We start from the raw sequence: 14,709 nt of genomic DNA on the forward strand, positions 1-14,709 counted from the left end.
TGTATGCCCAATGACTTCTCTTCTACTTTTCCCAGCAATCACCAAATAATGGGGAGCACTGACCACTGTAAGTCCCTGGATAGGATGAGGGAGCACAGACAAAGCCTGGAGAATGGCAGAAACCCCGAATCTGGAGTTTCCCAGGCACAGACAATTGTGTCTGTTGTATTTCCTAATTGTCCTTGTCTTTATAGAGCTAGAAAGTTGCTATTGCTTAATAAAGATCCATCTCAATCAGAGGAAAAAGAGCACTCATTTCTATGGTGCTTCCAGGCTTATGAAGTGCTTTCTCTTTAAGAATATTGGGGGGGGGGAAGAATATTGGGAAGAAGGATAGGTGAGGAGTGGAGGTATGTGATATGAAGACCCATAAAGGTCCAAGTGATTTGTCCACAGTCACATTCAATACAGAATGCTGGACTTGAAGTCAGGGATTTAATTTCCACTCTGACATTTACTAGTGATGTGACTTTGAACAAATCTTAATTAACCCTCACAAGCCTCAGTTTCTTCAAAAGTAAAATAGGGATAATAATACTTGCAATATCTACCTCACAGGATTCCTAGTGCTTAACACAGTGTCTAGAACACAATTGGTGCTTAATAAATGCTTGTTGATTTAACTGGACAGGGCTCTTGAGAGAAATCATTTGGTAAACCTTAAAGTGCTTATAGAAATCTGAGTAATTACTGTTATCAAACCAACTGTTTGATGTAGGGGCTGAATATTTAAATCTTGAAGTTTTAAAAAAAATAGCTCAATTTAGGTGAAGATGCTACTGGTCCCCCAACAGTAGGACCAGTGTTTTCTTCAGAGAGTGGGGCTAGATTGCACCAAACCATCCACAATCTTGGCTGGTCCCAGCTGTGTAAAGCAGAATGGAAGCATCAGACAATTAGCCCAGGGTACAAATCTGTGGAAAAGGGCTTCCTTTTTCTCTTTTCTGTGTCCCAGATGACGCAAAAGCTCAAGACCTTGACCTCATTAGCACAGTGCTCACCCTGACCTAAAAAGCCTGGGCGATCTGAGAAGCACAAACTGTTAAATACTTTCTTGAACTCGGCATGAGGGACAGGATCTGTAATTATTTATTAAAGCACACACGCAGAGAAAAGATACTGCAGCCCTGTCTATTTAGGATCCGGGTAGAAAAAGAAATAAACAAGTTAAAAGAAATCAAAGATTAAATGGGGGGTGGTGACCACAAGAATAGTTTATCAGGATTTTGTAATACCGTGTGCCCATGTTCCCATATAGATAGGAATGTGTTACGAAGGAATCCAAGAATGATAATTTATCACAGCCACAAGGGACTCGAGTTAAGGGATTCTGAAACTGGGTGAACCTGTGAGTTAAAATGTGTGTGTGTGTGTGTGTGTGTGTGTGTGTGTGTGTGTGTGTGTGTGTATTGATGCCTGTGTTTTAATATAATTGGTTTCCTTTGTAATTCTATGTATTTTATTTTATGCATTTACTAACAGCATTCTGAGAAGGGGGCCAAGAGGGCAAAAGGGTTCCATAACAGAAAAAAAGGTAAAGAACCTCTGATCAGTCCCAACCTCTTCATTTTCAGGGTAAAGAACTTTGGTTTTACGGGGGCAGGTAGGTGGCGCAGTGGATAGAGCATCGGCCCTGAAGTCAGGAGGACATGAGTTCAAATGCGGCTTCAGACCAAACACTTAACACTTACTAGCTATGTGACCCTGGGCAAGTCACTTAACCCCAACTGCCTAAAAACAAAACAAAACAAAAAAAAAAGAACTTTGGTTGCACAACCCTCTGAAGCACTTATGTAACAGTATGGGTTATATTCAGTACAATGTGAGCTCCTTGAAGACAAGGGATCATTTCGTTTCATATCTCTACTGCCTAGTACATAAGGGGGATGTGCTGGAGCCAGTGCTAACCAGCTCATGAGAGCTGATTGTTAAATTTCCAATGTGAGTATTTACACCTCAGAAATTAGCATCTGCAAATCTGGGCTTGATTTATTACATTATTGATAGTCTAAAAGAGGGGTGGGGAACCTGTGGCCTTGAGACCACTCGTGGCCCTCTAGGTCCTCAAGTGAGGCCCTCTGACTGAATCTTTGTTCTGAGAAGTTTGGATTTAGTCAAGGTCTGTACTTGAGGACCTAGAGAGCCACAAATGGCCTTGCAGCAGCAGGTTCCCCCACCCTTGGGACTCTGAACTTAAGAAAGTGATGGAGAAAATGCTAATGATACAGATTAAACTGAAAAGTGTCTTGTGTGTACATTTTTTGAGAGCTAGTTGTTAAACATTTACCACCACACATTGTAGATGCTTAATAAATGTCTACTGAATCAAATTATAGTTATCTATGCTTGTACATTATCCTCACATTAGACCATGAGTTATATGAGGGCAAAGATGGTGTCTCATCTCAATTCTGTATCTCTCCTAGAACCTAGTATTCAGTGGTGTGCACAAAGGCCTTAGCAATGTTGATGGAAGGAAGGAAGGAAGGAAGGAAGGAAGGAAGGAAGGAAGGAAGGAAGGAAGGAAGGAAGGAAGGAAGGAAGGAAGGAAGGAAGGAAGGAAGCTTAAGCCCAGAAAGGAGCAGCTCCTAGAAAAAGAGACAATATTAGAACCAAGGTCATTTATACTTTTTTTTTTTTGCTTAGACCAATGTGCCTCTCAATGTGTCAGGGTGTGTATGCGTGAGTGTGCATGTATGTGTTAGGGACAACTATATAGTCTACCAGGAGTTAGAAGCTATAGTCTCTTAGGTGCAGATCTTTAATGGGTTTTGAATATTTTAAGATTAAGTGAATATTTTCGCGTGGGATCCTGATCACAAGGAATGTGCAACATTGAGCTAACTGTGCCTGAATGACTAACTCCTTCAGACATTATTCATACCTGTCTGGGATCACCCACATCTTCATTGCCTGTGAAAGAAAGAATGCAGACCAGGATGAAATGTACAGTGAACTCCAATAGGGTGGAGCATGAGTAGGCTCCTAGGTGAGCTCTGAAATATCTCAGAAGGTTGGGATCTGGCTAATCTGGAATGTGTGGCTGCAGTGCCAGAAGGGGGAGTAAGTCATATGGGCATGTGTTGGCACTGTGTTAGGTTCGGCAACTTCCCTGATTCATAGCCACTTCTGAGCCCTGAGTGCAAGGCAGGACATATAGGCTTGGAACTGTGTTTGACTTTAGGAAAAGTTAAGTGACTTAGGCACACATATGACATCTAGTTTAAGAGCAAGTCTGGCCTTTCTAATAGGTATCAACTACACCGGGGTTGGGGAACCTGCAGCCTAGAGGCCACATGGGGTCCCCTTGGTTCTCAAGTTCGGCCCTTTGACTGAATCCAAACTTTACAGAACAAATGCCCTCAGTCAAAAGGCTGCACCCAAGGACCTAGAAGGCCACATGTAGCCTCCAGGCAACAGGTTCACCACCCCTGGTAGAAGATACTGAAAGGGAATGGGGATAGAGGGAAAGGCACTGAGAAAAACTTTTTCAATTTCACTATTCTGCCAAGAGCCTGCCCTATTTAAGATTCTGAGACATAAAAACTCAAGTATAGTGGCAAGTTCAGATGGGATGACAAAGAGAGAAGACCCCACCTGAGTTAGGGTCTGATCAGAAGACAGCACAGGGTGAGAAATCACTGGCTATTTTAATGCTGGACATCCTGGAGAACTCCTGGGAGGGATTGGGTGAGGGAGCCTCAAACAGAGGGAAGAGGACAGTAAGACCTTCCTAGAACCCCAGGAAGCTTTGCCTCTCATCATTCTGAAAAAGGCTTTGTCCCACTGGGTTTGGCAGATCAGCATCAATATACTGGTACACTCAATGAACAGAGCCAATTGAGAATGCTTGTCTGTGACTCGGATCCCCCTGCCAAAGTTATTTCAGCAAACACACCACTTTGAAGAATAAGTTCCGGGCTCACTACAAGATGAAATAAAAAGGAAAATGGACACGCTGATGGCCAGCCTAGGTGAAATGAATATGCCTGCCTCACAAAAGGGTAGTGCTTTCATTGCAGTTTACTGTTACTGGGCAGAAAGTATATTCATTTCAAGAGGCTTGCACATGGCTAAGCACTTATCTACCAACACTGCCTGGCATGTAGTAGGTGCTTAATAAATACCTACTGACTAAATGACTAAGAATCTGGGTCTGACAAATTAAGTATTCTTTTTATTTTATTGTTATTTCTTTCCTTGGTACATTGACTTGTTAGCAGAGAAGAAGCCAAGAGCTTCTGACAATGTCCCTAACCCCAGCAAGGGTACCCTCTCTAAGGCTGCCTGTAGGTAGGTGACAAAAGCTGAGGGTCCAGGCTTCTGGATTGGTCTTTCCCAAGTTGGTTCTCATACTGTGAGAGCTAATGTCCTCACGGGAGGGAGAGCAAGTCAGCCACATAGCCATGAAGCTCCGGGGAGTCTGGTTACCTGGGTGGCTTTCCCTGTGTCTCTATCTCTGCTCCCTTGTGGCTTGTCAGTCCCTGGCAGAAGTCTCATGCTTTGGGCTGTGGCACAGCCGCCGTGCTATGAGTTGCTGGATGTCTCTGGCACAGAGAACACCCAAGGGCTGGGCGGTAATGTGAGGCTGTGTCATAAAGTCAGTTTACAGCTGCCTCCTGGACTACACCAGAGGTAACACAGGGCTGGATATGGAGTTAGAGGATCCAGGTTCAAATCCCTGCTCTGCTATGAAGTAGCTCTGTGACCTGAAATAAATCACTTCATCTTTCTCAGATTATTTCCTCACTAGTGAAAAGGAGGAGAGAATCTTTTACAAGTGGACAAATGGTTCTCTGACTGTATGTGAATGAGCCCAACCAATTGTGTTTTGGGGGCAGAGGCTACTAGATTATGAGCTCCTTCAGGGCAGGAACTGACTTTTGCCTTAGCCCAGTGACTGGCACATAGCAGGCATTTAACAAATACTTACTTCCAATAAATCTGTGGTGGTGGTACAATGAAAACACAGCCCTTGTCAACACCTACAAAGTGAAATAAGAAGCAGAGGCAGTGATCCCTTTCAGTTTGTCCCCAGATGGCTTTCACCTGTGACACAAAGGAAATCTGGGTGGTGTGACTTAGCAGACTAATTGCCTCAATAAGCAACAAAGACCGGCCTTGGTGTAAACCTTTGACCTGTCAAACTGGCAGAAGTAGAGCCCAGGAAGGAATGTAAGTGCTATCAACTTGTCTGGTTCCTTTCTTGACTTGTGGCTCAAAATTCCCTCTGAAAAAGGGGAACAAGGGGAGGGAATTAAGTATTTATTAACCACCTATTATGTGCTCAGCCCTTTACAAGTGTCATCTCATTTGATCCTCACAACACTGAGAGATGAGTGCTATTATCCCTGGGTTATTGTTATACACATTTTACAAATGAGGAAACTGATGCTATGAGAGGTTAAGGGACTTGTCCAGAGTGACACAGCTAGTCAATATCCTGGGAAAGAATTCGAACTCAACTCTTCCTAACTCTGCATCCAACTGCTCCACCTAGCTGTCTCTCCGAGGACAGACAAAAGTCCTTCACAGAGAAAGAACCATGAACGAAGAATCCAAAGTCCAGAGTTTTATTTCTGGCAGTATTAATTAGCTGAGCAACCTTAATCAACTGATTTCCACTCTCTGGGCTTCCATTTTCTCACACATGGATGATGAAAAGAAAAGCCTAAAGGATTACTAAAGTCCTTCTCAGCTTTGACATTCAATGTTTATGTTCTAAGTTTCCTTCCAGGTCTGACATTCTGTGTTCTATATTCTAAAGTTCTTCCCAGTTCTAACATTAACTTTATGTTCAGTTTTCCTTATAGATTATCTAGCTCAACCTTCCTCTAAGCCTTACAGTTCTGCTCTCCTGGCCCCCTTAATAAGATTATTTCATGCATAGAGCTTGACTGCCCCTCTATTTTTCTCTTTCATAATAACTGACACTAGAACACCATGATATTGTAAAATCTCTCCTTCCCTGTGACTTGGCCATCACTGCATCTGAAATCCTGCTAGGAGGATTGTAACTACTGTATAAGGTTTTTTTTTTCCCCCAGCCTTTTGAAAGATGGTGGCCCTCATTCAGAAAGATTTTTTCCCCCAGCCTTTTGAAAGATGGTGGCCCTCATTCAGAAATTTCTTTTAGCTTTAAGCTGAATTAATTATGTTTACGAAGTACTTTGAGGCTTTATATGATGTTTAATTCTAGGGACACTAGGAGGTAGATATGACAAGCACTGTCATCTCCACTTCATCAGATGAGGAGACTGAGGTGGCTCCAAGGGTGACTTGTTCAAGGCTGCACAGCTAGTGAGTGCAATAGAGAGCTACAATTTGAACTTGGGTCTTCCAGCTCTGATTCTAGGACTCTTTTCATCAGGCCACACTGCCTCTATAAGGGCCAAAGGCATCAGATGAATTAGCAGAAACCAGAAAGTTAACCAAATGACTGGATTCTGTTGCTTGGACTCTGGGGTCTAGAGTTGGTGCATCCAAACTTGGCAAAAAAGTAAGGGGTTGGGAAGGTCACCAGAGCCAGCCTAAGGCAGAAGTGGGAAGAGAAAGAATTGAACTTTGTTTTGACACTCAGCATCCTCCAACTCTCTCCTTTTCCTGTCAAACACAGTAAGTACCCTAATGTCCTCTCCCCTACCAGATCCTGCTTTCAGAAGAGAATTTCAAACTCACTTGAACTATGGACTGATAACAGCCCAAAGAGGTAGTCCTTTCAGGGTTATTTACCCTTTTAAGCTGAGGGGATGAGGCCATCATGGCAAAAATGTCAGGCACCAGCCAAGAGTTCCTGGAAGTACTCGGAGGGGAAAGGGGATGGCAGGCTATCTTGCCTGGCCCTGGAAATCATTTTAAGAAAGGATCACATAGGGGGAGCTGGGTGTCGCCGTAGATAGAGCTCTGGCCTTGGAGTCAGGAGGACCTGAGTTCAAATTCGGCCTCAGACACTTGATAGCTGTGTGACCCTGGGCAAGTCACTTAACCCCATTGTCTGGCCAAAAAAAATAAAAAATAAATAAGAAAGGATCATATGACAGACCTGGAAGGCATCTTACAGATAATCTAGTCCGATTTTTCCATTTTACAGATGAGCAAACTGAGACCTAGAGGGGTAAAGGACTTGCCCCTAGAGGGGCAAAGGACCTGGTAATATGAGGAAGGGAGATTTTAGTTCAGGTCCTCTCATTCCAGATGGAGTTCCCTTTCCATTATACAAGGCTAAAAATTATAGAATAAAAGAACTAGGCAAAATAAAGCTATGCTATAAGAAAAAATACAGACTCTATCAAGGAGTTTTCCAAATCTCTGGAAGAGAGCCAGCACTATTATACTATTATTTCAGAGGGTCTTGCTTTAGCAAATATTCGAGGTAATGCTTTTCACATAACAGTTCCTAGATTGAATTAGAGATTGTCAGGTTCTGAACCGAACCTAGTTTGGTTCTACTAAATCTGACATAAAGTAGGATTGATGATGATTTAGCAGACAGAGGGCCCGGGGGCTCCCCCGGGAGGGGGGGGAGACAGGCTGCCAGCCTATGGACAGGGGCCCTCTTCCTATCCCCCAAAGGAGAACAATGTAGGATGATGAAAAGACCACTGATATCTGGAGACACAAAAGATAGGTTCAAATCCCGTGTCCTCTGCTACTTATTAGTGGTGTGACCTTGGGCAAATCACTTCATCTCTCTAGACTTCCTTTGGTTTCCCCATCTGTAAAACAAAGGAATTAGACTAGATCAGGGATTCTAATGAACTCTTATTTTGTGTCATGGACCCTTTTTGGAACACTGGTGAAGCCTATGGATGTCTTTTCAGAATAGCATTTTAAAATGCATAAAATAAAATACATATGATTACAAAGGTCAATTATATTGAAATACAGATATCAAACTAATTTTTTTAAGTTCACAGACCTCAGGTTGAACTATAAACCAAGGTCCCTTCCAGGTCTATATTCTATATTCTAAGTTTGTATCATTCATAGTGGCACACTTCTAGGGGAGGAGTTGTTGTCTTTTGTCCTTGAAGGAGTAACTCTTGCCTACCCCCTCCAAGGAAAGCACTCTAATAGTGTGTTTGCCTAATGCTGATCCATCCACACTGTCTACACTAGGGATAGGGGTAAGAAGGCATGGGGTGACAGGCTGCAGTTTGGTATATCCTCCTGTGGAATCCAACCAAATGAACTTGCATGGATGGAAGCTGTCTGCCTCTCTCACTTTCACTAGTTAAAATACTGAACTCCCCAAGGGCCAAAGGGTCATATAATATTGTGGACAGAATATTAGATTAGGAGTTGGAGAACCGGGGTTCAAATTCTGTCTCTGCTACTTACTCTCTATGGAATTTTCTTGCATGACATAGGGAAATGAGTAAGAAACCACTCAATCCTAATTGAATTCTTCTTAAATGATTGGATTACTGCAAATTCTCTCTCCCTGATTAGCTTCTCTGCTACTACCCACCCAGGCTGTACTTGGAGAGTAGAATAGATTTTAATATTAGATTAAGTGAAACTACAGGGAAGGTGACTCTGTAGCAAAAATATCATTAGATACATGGCATTCCTTAATTTGGTTCAATTTATTTCAACAAACAATTATTGAGCACCTACTATATGCCCCACTCTATGACAGGCACTGGTACAAAATCAGAAATTAAACAGTCCCTACCCTTAAAGAACTTACATTGTAATGAAAGAGAAAAGGCCTATGTCAGTCAGTCAAGAAGCATTTATTAAGCACCTACAATGTGCCCAGCATGGCACTAAGTGCTATGTCAAGTGGTCATCTGAAAGGTGACTGAATATTGCAGGTAGCACAAAGAACACTGGACTTGGAGTCAGGAGATCTGCATTTTAAAATTCTGTCTTTAGCGGCAGCTAGACAGAGCAGTGGATAGAGCACTGGCCCTGAAATCAGGAGGACCTGAGTTCTAATCCGGCCTCAGATGCAAAACACTCACTAGTTGTGTGACTCTGGGAAAGTTACTTAACCCCAATTGCCTCACTAACAAAAAAAAAAAATTTTGTCTTTATGAGTACTTATTATATTGTTTTTCAGTCATGTCCAACTCTTCGTGACCCCATTTGGGGTTTTCTTGGCAAAGATGCAGGAGTGGTTTGCCATTTCCTTCTCCAGCTCATTTTACCGATGAGGAAACTGAGGCAAACAGAGCTAAGTGACTTGCCCGGGGCCATACAGCTAGTAAGTGTCTGAGGCCAGAGTTGAACTCAGGAAGATGAGTCTTCCTGACTCCAGACCCAGCACTCTATCCATTGTGCCACCTAGCTTATGTGATCTTGAGCAAATCATCCCACCTCTTATTGGTGTCCATTTCTGAGAAATGAGTATAATGACAGTTGCAATTTCTACTGTACAGAATTGTTTTTAGGAAAGTGCTTCATAAACTTTAAAGTGTCAGAGAAATGTGAGTTATCATTATCATCAATCTTCATCATCTTGTTCATCCTCATCCTCATCCATCACCACCATCTCTGGATAAAGAGGAAATCAACTTTTATCCCCCCAAAAGCCCACGAAGTCAGCAGCTATTTCATCCAGAGCAGAAACTGACTACGACAATTAAATTAAATCAGCACCATTATGTGAGTTTATACTGCTTTGCAGTATTATGCAAATAGCTAATAATTGCCATTGTTAGGGAAATGAGTGGAAAATGAGGTGCTTTCTTGGAGACAAATGCCTGGGCCTGAAAGTCTTGAAAACCTTACTGCAACTGTTTTCCTCAAGTATTCTCCAGAAATGTATTTGATATGTTAAAGGAAAGCAACCACAACAAACGGAAGTTCTTGCTTTTCTCAGTCTGCAGTTCTGACTGGCAAAGGCAACTTCATGCTCACCTCTGGGTCTTGTGGGGACGACAAGTTCCCAGGTCTGTCCGCTGAAGAAACCGCCATCCATAAACACACAGAGCTGATACACTAAACAGATAGGAGCGCATTTAGCCATGATCTATTGGAACGATCGCCAGCAGTGGACAGAAAGCGGTTTTTAAGTGATGGTTAGTGTTACTTAATCGTTTCTATGCACCAATGTAATTGACACCTATTCCATCATCCTTAATACACCCACTTCTTTCTCCCATACCATAAATAGATTAGAAAAGTTTCTGCAGATGGCTGTGACCCCATTTGCTCGTATGCTTAGCCATGTATGAATCACCCTTGGCTTGCCGAGGCACTCTGGAACTCCTGAATGATAACTAGGCAGCACAGACACCAATAAATGAATCATGCTTTCCATAAGACCAAACCTTCCGGGCTTCTACAGACACCAATTACAAAGTGAAAAAGAAAAGAACAAAGAAATTACTCAGGGTGTTTGCGCAAAGTTGATTCATCGGTTTACAGAATTATTACTGACTAAATTGTTTTAGGCAATAGAGTAATGAACCTGCTACAACAGATCGGCTGGCAAGAAGAAAATGAGAGCCAAAAAAAAAAAAAAAGAGGCACAAGATTCCTTCCAGTGATGGATCATTTCATTTTCTCCATCTTCGGAAAATATAGTTTTTGAGGCTCTATTTTCCAAGGCCTCGATTGCACAGATTGGACATTGTTAATGAGGTGTGTACTTGTGTGTTCTATGAAAATGGAGAATAAATATTCACCTAGTGTTAGGCAATGTCTGAGTAGTAACAAATTCTTATTGAATCACCCAGCACACTTCCTCCATCACCCCCACCCCCAGCCTAACAACTTGAAACCAAGAAAGAAATAACTGGTTCTGTAGCAGAACAGTAACAAAGAAAGATGTCCCTCTGTTCAGGGGATTATGATGCATATCAAACAAAAAGTTTCACACAGCCTTTTAACTTCCTTCTAGTAGATATATTTGAGATCAAATGCTTTATACTCTATAAAAATTTATGCAAACTCAAAAATGGTATGGGCTCTAAAGGTGGAGAATCTAAAGAAAAAACGTGTCCTCCAAATTAGGCCAATAAGTCTGGCTCGTTACCCCTCCTAGCCTAGGCAAATCCATTTTGAATGCATGCCACCTTGCTCAGGTGGGGCCTTCTGAGGGCATATGGCCCTCAAAGATTTGATGTCACGAACAGTTTCTATCGTATCTGATCCCATTCTTCAGTTGTCTGTCAGCTGAAACCTTATTGCACCAAAAGCACTTGGGGGTGGAGGTGGGGTGTAAAGCCAGAGTTCACCTCAAAGATTGGGCTGTGTTTCCACAGGCCAGGTGATGGGGAGAGAGGATTATGCAACACACCTGGGAATTTAATCAACATGGGCAAGCCATTTTCTAAATCATTTGGGCTGAAAAGCCTTCTGCCTAAAGGGCAGATTGGTTTGACAAAATTAGATATAAAGAAAAAAAAAGTCCAAACAAAACACTACCATAAATTTGTCCTCGCCTGCAAAAACTCCCCCTTGAAGAGTCAATTCAAGAAGCCTATTGGATGCCAAGGCGGGAGAAGGTTCATGGGTTTAAGGCTGACTCCTACCCTGGCACACCTGTCTGAACTGCCACGTCAACACATATTGACAGAGCCTTTTCTCAAGGCAAGGAGAGTGAGAAAGGTCCCTCCATGAACTATGATGAACTGGTAAAGCTTCAGTCAGGGCAGGCAGTCCATGCATGCTCAGGGAGGGCCCAGGCTACACCCAGACCTTTGACTGAAGTTATCACTTTTCATAGTGGTTTTGTGGCTTTGCATAGACACTGGTTATATTGGCTTTAAGTTTTTTGTTTTTGTTTTTAGGCAATTGGGGTTAAGTGACTTGCCCAGGGTCACATAGCCAGTAAGTGTCAAGTGTTTGGTCTGAGGCCGGATTTGAACTCAGGTACTCCTGACTTCAGGGCCGGTGCTCTATCCACTGCACCACCTAGCTGCCCCTATTGGCTTTAAGTTTTGAAGATGCATTTGGGAGGGTTGGGATTATGCTAGTAAAACATCTCTTCTTGCCATGTATACACATCTACTTGAAAATTCTGTGCCAAGGAGCAAAGAAACTCATCAATCAAAAAAGATGCAAACTTTCTAATAATGTCCTTGATGATTAACTTTAGCTACAACAACAAAAAACCCCTTGTAAGGTCGTGGTACTTTCTTTTTTTTAAATGAAAAACAAATTCCATTTATGTACATACAATATTGTTCTTTCTACTCTTCAGAGATGAAGCAAAATTCCTCAGGGGCTTGGTTAGCCCCATCAGGGGACAAAAAAATGTGAACAGGTCTTATGTTATTCAGTTTATATGATAACCTTTTATCTTTTCCCTGATAAATTCAGGGCATGGTAAAAAAAAATGTTATGAGTAAAAACAGTATCTAAAAATGGTTGTCTCTTACTTCAGATGCTGGCAAGTGGCATTTTAGGAAAACTATGGAAATCATCAAAGGAGGGAAGGAAAATTTTCACCCCCAATCTTAGGAGACTGTCATCAAGATCACCAACAAAATCTCCTTTTGCTATTGTAGGAATGTGCTAATAGAAGTAGAGAGACTAATTTCAATTCCAGCCAGAAGGGGCTGCAGGAGAAATCAGGAAGGATGTGAGCCAGAGACTTGCATAATACAATTTGTCAAAGACCTAAAGGAAATTGAGGCTGGTAGAAATGGAACCTGCTTGGAAAAAAAATGTTTACCCTTCCTGATTACTGTGTCCAAGGTGGCCATTCTTGACTTTGTGGCATCTGACAATTTGTCCAAAGTATATCGAGTGTAGTAGGGCAAAGGAAAGACTTTTCTGGGTTTCATCTAGATAAGGGTAAAGGTTCTTTAAGGAGAAGAGAATTAGTACAATGCTGGCTTGAGGGGATTAAAAAAAAAGGAACAAAAAATACCACAAAAACTCTGCTAGAGAAAATGCAAAAAAAAAAATCACATCACAAAGTTGTCTGGGAATTGTGCTTGTTACCAATAATGAAACCTTTTTTCTTAGTAAAAAGTAGCTCCCCAAGCTCACTGATGTATAATAATGATAAATGCTTGCTGCTGAAATATGTCTGGAAAGAAAGTCTTCCTCTTTGAATTACCCAATACGTCTGAAATCTGTAGCAGTTCATTTGAAACACTTTGTGGGATTCTAAACCAATTTATCCTCCTCCCACCCTCAGCCTTTACCACTCCCTGCCCCCAAAAAAACAAAAATCTGCAATTCTTTGAAAGGAGTGAGACACTGAACAGGAACAGATTGATATATTCTTAAGTCCACAGGCCCTTCAAATGTGTAGGTTTTAGTCTGGTAACTGCGAAAACAAGCTAAAATTCATTCAAATATGTGTGTCACACTTTAACTCCTTGAAAGCCTCAGGGTACTACAGGCTGGAGTGTCCTTTTCAAGTCTATATGCTACGCCCTAGATAAAGAAGAGATAAGATTAATAGGAATGTATCCAAGTCATTTCCAAAAGGAACAACTGTACACTTGGGAGAATTTTCATTCGGTGAAGTCAAAGCCTAGAGTCATATAATCTACATCCTGTTGCTTCCTGCAGGGAGGTAGGTTTTCTTGTCACCATAAATATCGTTTGCAAAGCCAGTGCCAAGAAATTAGCTGTAATGGATTGGTGGGTGGTTGCACATGTAGAGACCTGAAGCCCTTAGTAGTGTCAAAAGGAACAGAGCTTTCCCCCTGAAAGACCAGTTTCTATTGATTTCTGTTACCCAGACTGCCATAAATAAATGTTAACTCTTCCCGAATACCTAAACCTACCCATTTTGGCAAAACGCAATAACCACTGGGGAAAGGAGATGTGCTTAATTTCATAAGGAATGTTTAATTGGGACCAGGACCACGTAAACTCCAGTCCCCTACATAGACACTGTTCACCATTTCCACCCCATTCCCCACACCTCACTCAAAGCACCAGAGCCTAATGACTGATTGTTGGGTTGCAATTCAGGAAAAATTTTATTAGTTTTATTTTCACATCTCCCTCTACACAGTCAGAAATATAGGAACCTACAGATTCAGATCTAGGCTGTACCAGAAGAATCAGTGTGGTTCTGTGGGAAAAGTATAAGAGATGGAGTCAGAGGACCTGAGTTCCAATACTGGTTCTCCTATTTGTTACCTAAGTGATCTTGGTCAAAGCAATCTCATTTCCCTGGGTCCAAGTTACCTCATCTCTAAAAGGAGAGAGTTTGGACTAGTGCAGGGGTGAGGAGCCTGCGGCCTCGAGGCCACATGTGACCCTCTAGGTCCTCAAGTGTGGCCCTTTGACTAAATCTAAACTTTAACATGTTTGAAGGTTCATACTTAAGGACCTAGAGGGCCACACGTGACCTCGAGGCTGCAGGCTCCCCACCCCTGCACTAGTGGATCTCTAAAATGCCTTACACACCAAAATCTACAAACAAGGTGAAAGCAGAATTCAAACATGGCTGTCAACAGTCAAGTATTTATTTAGTACCTTCCATATGTACGGACCCAAACTTATAATTACTCCCCAAGGAATTTATTATCTAGTCCTACAAAATTAATCCCTAATTTCTCAAAGAAAATTTTAAACTGGCTGTGAAAACAAGACCCATACACAGAAAAAGGCAAGTGCCAAGTGAATGGAAAATCCTTCAAATAATTTTTTTTAAATGTCTAGGAAAAGTAATGGTTGGACTTTTTCTCCTCTTCCCTCTCTCCAACCCATGCACTAGAATGAACTGAATGCTGGATTTGGAGTCAGAGGACTTAGGTTCCAATAATGGCTTCACTATGTACTACT

The 14,709-nt window shown here is 42.0% G+C and overlaps 1 protein-coding gene across 3 annotated transcripts in view; it reads right to left on the reverse strand.

Moving 5' to 3' along the window:
- PMEPA1 (prostate transmembrane protein, androgen induced 1) overlaps window positions 1-14,709 on the reverse strand; it is a 92,590-nt gene that overhangs the window by 68,467 nt on the left and 9,414 nt on the right. The window lies entirely within an intron of this gene.

This window comes from Phascolarctos cinereus, unplaced genomic scaffold (genome assembly GCF_003287225.1).
Source record: "Phascolarctos cinereus isolate Bilbo 61053 unplaced genomic scaffold, phaCin_HiC Scaffold_2;HRSCAF=192, whole genome shotgun sequence".
Taxonomy (NCBI): domain Eukaryota; kingdom Metazoa; phylum Chordata; class Mammalia; order Diprotodontia; family Phascolarctidae; genus Phascolarctos; species Phascolarctos cinereus.